Source organism: Chiloscyllium plagiosum, unplaced genomic scaffold (assembly GCF_004010195.1).
Source record: "Chiloscyllium plagiosum isolate BGI_BamShark_2017 unplaced genomic scaffold, ASM401019v2 scaf_20583, whole genome shotgun sequence".
Lineage (NCBI taxonomy): Eukaryota > Metazoa > Chordata > Chondrichthyes > Orectolobiformes > Hemiscylliidae > Chiloscyllium > Chiloscyllium plagiosum.
The window spans coordinates 1-2,354 of record NW_025180252.1 but is presented as its reverse complement, the minus strand read 5'-3'; the positions used below and the strand labels follow the sequence as shown (position 1 = coordinate 2,354).

General features: G+C 45.1%; 1 long non-coding RNA gene across 1 annotated transcript; it reads left to right on the top strand.

Annotated features, from left to right (window-relative positions):
- The first annotated feature begins 39 nt into the window (after positions 1 to 39).
- Positions 40 to 1,961, top strand: LOC122545422. The gene is made up of 3 exons (XR_006310542.1): positions 40 to 113; positions 790 to 962; positions 1,922 to 1,961. It is a non-coding gene; the product is annotated as an uncharacterized LOC122545422 (long non-coding RNA).
- Positions 1,962 to 2,354: the final 393 nt, after the last annotated feature.

Sequence of the window (2,354 nt, the reverse complement as noted above, 5' to 3'; positions counted from 1 at the left end):
GAAACAACATTACGGCATGTTCAATTCTATTTTTAAAAAAGCTGCAGGCATCTTTCTGAAACTTGCGTAGAAAAATGTGCAGTCTGGTCACAGTTGAGGACAGGCTGTAAGGGGTGAGTTGCCCATTCTAATATTGTCAAATTGGTTCTGATTATGAAGAAATAGAGTCATGGAGCATGGAATGAAACAGTTTGGTTTATGCCGACCAGATATCCTAAATTAATCTACTCCTATTTGCCAACACTTGGCCCAAACCCCTTTAAACTTTCCTATTCGTACACCCATCCAGATGCCTTTTAAAAGTTGTAATTGTACCAGCCTCCATTCCCGCTGCTCATTCAATACATTTACCATCCTCTGTGTGAAACAAGTTACCCCTTAGGTCCCTTTTAAATCTTTCCCCGATCACCCAAAACTAATGTCCTCTAGTTCTGGCATTTCTTGAGGCAAATTAAATGTCTCACGTTTTTTCTCATCCTTTGGTCCCTAAACCTATGCCCTCCAGTTTGTGACTCCCCTAACCGAGGGAAAAGATATACAAAATATATACAAAAGATATACAATGTCGAGCCACAGGGGGGAAAAAATTGTGGTTCAACTTTTTTTTCCTCCGATTGGCATTTGGACACTTCAAATCTGTCAGTAACGTAAGCATCTCTGAAGAGCATAATGCACATGCCCCTCGGTGTCAGCAAGCACTGCGCATGTCCGCTGGTGTCAGCAAAAGACTGTGCATGCTCCTAGTTGTGTACACAAACGACTCATGACCTTCTTTTGATGTACCAATAGGGAACTCGGGAGGACCGGAAGTTGTCTTGTCCTCCTGCCAATCAGAACACCGCTATTGTCTGAATGCGGAAGTTGGATAATGAGCTTCTGAAGCCCCTGCTGCTGCTCCTGTCTCTCTGAATGAAGATTGAGCTTTACCCCAAACTGCAACTTTCTTCCTCTGTCCAACAACTGTGAGTACAGCACTCTCTTTTCTCGACATCTGTTCCACTTTTTTTTAATTCTGGCGTTCAATTGTTGACTTGCAACAACTGAAAGGAAAGGGAGTGAATTCAGGGAGGGGACAGAGTGTAGAAATATTGGTCGAGAGTGTGGTGCTGGAAAAGCATAGCAGGTCAGGCAGCGTCCGAGGAGCAAGAAAATCTACGTTTCGGGCAAAAGTCCTTCATCAGGAATTTTCCTGTTCCTCAGATGCTGCCTGACCTGCGTGCTTTTCCAGCACCACACTCTCGACTCTAATCTCCGGCATCTGCAGTACTCACTTTTTTGTCTAGAAATGTTGGTCTAGATCTGTGTCTCACTTGGCAAACACATGGCAAATGCATTACCACAATGTGATAATATAGCCTTTGCTGTGAGAAAGCAGAAAGGAGGTGCATTGTTTTAATGTGACATGTTGGGATATGGAGAAAGTGAGAAGTGCAAATGCTGGAGATCAGAGTTGACAAGTGTGGCCCTGGAAAAGAACAGCGGGTCAGACAACATCCGAGGACCAGGAGAGTTGACGTTTTGGACACGAGCTGTTCATCAGGAATGTTATGTGGATGTACAAAGAGGTTTCAATGTCTTTTTACACCAGTCAATACCCGTTGTCAGACAGGTGCACTAAGCAGTCAGCAGGGCAAGTCGTGTATTAGCAAGAGGAATTGAGTTCAGAAGTGGGGTGGGGCCTTCCTGCGGTTAGGGAGTCATTGAATATATTCAAGGCTGAGTTCATCTGATTTTTGAACAACAATGAAGTGGATGGTTATGAGGGAACAGGAAAAAAATGGTTTTAAGAACAGTTACAGAATCGTACAGCACACATTTTCCAGTGCGAGCAGCAGCGAAGGTAAGACCGTTTGGTTTTAAAAGTGCTTACCGGTAGCGGGCAGCGGTGTTTTTTTTTTTCTCTTTCACTCTCTCTTCACAGAAAGAGCGGGAGCACCAGGGGGAAGTGACGACGACCAGAGGGGCAGCCGAGACCCGGAAGCAGTTAGTGTAAGCTTACCTGGGTAGGCTTTTTCCCCCTTTAAAAGCGCGAAGGAGAGGAAGTGCTGAATTTTGCTTGTTGTATTCTTTAGACCCAGTTTTTTTAAAAATAAAAGTTAGCTTTAGAGGGATGGCAGTGAAGGCAGTGCAATGTTCCTCCTGCAACATGTATGAGGTGAGGGATGCCATCGACGTCCCTGCCGATTACACTTGCAGGAAGTGCACCCATCTCCAGCTCCTCCAAGACCGTGTTAGGGAACTGGAGCTGGAGTTGGATGAACTTCGGATCATTCGGGAGGCAGAGGGGGTCATAGATCGGAGTTATAGGGAGGTAGTAACTTCAAAGATGGCAGATAGATGGGTGATAGTGAGGG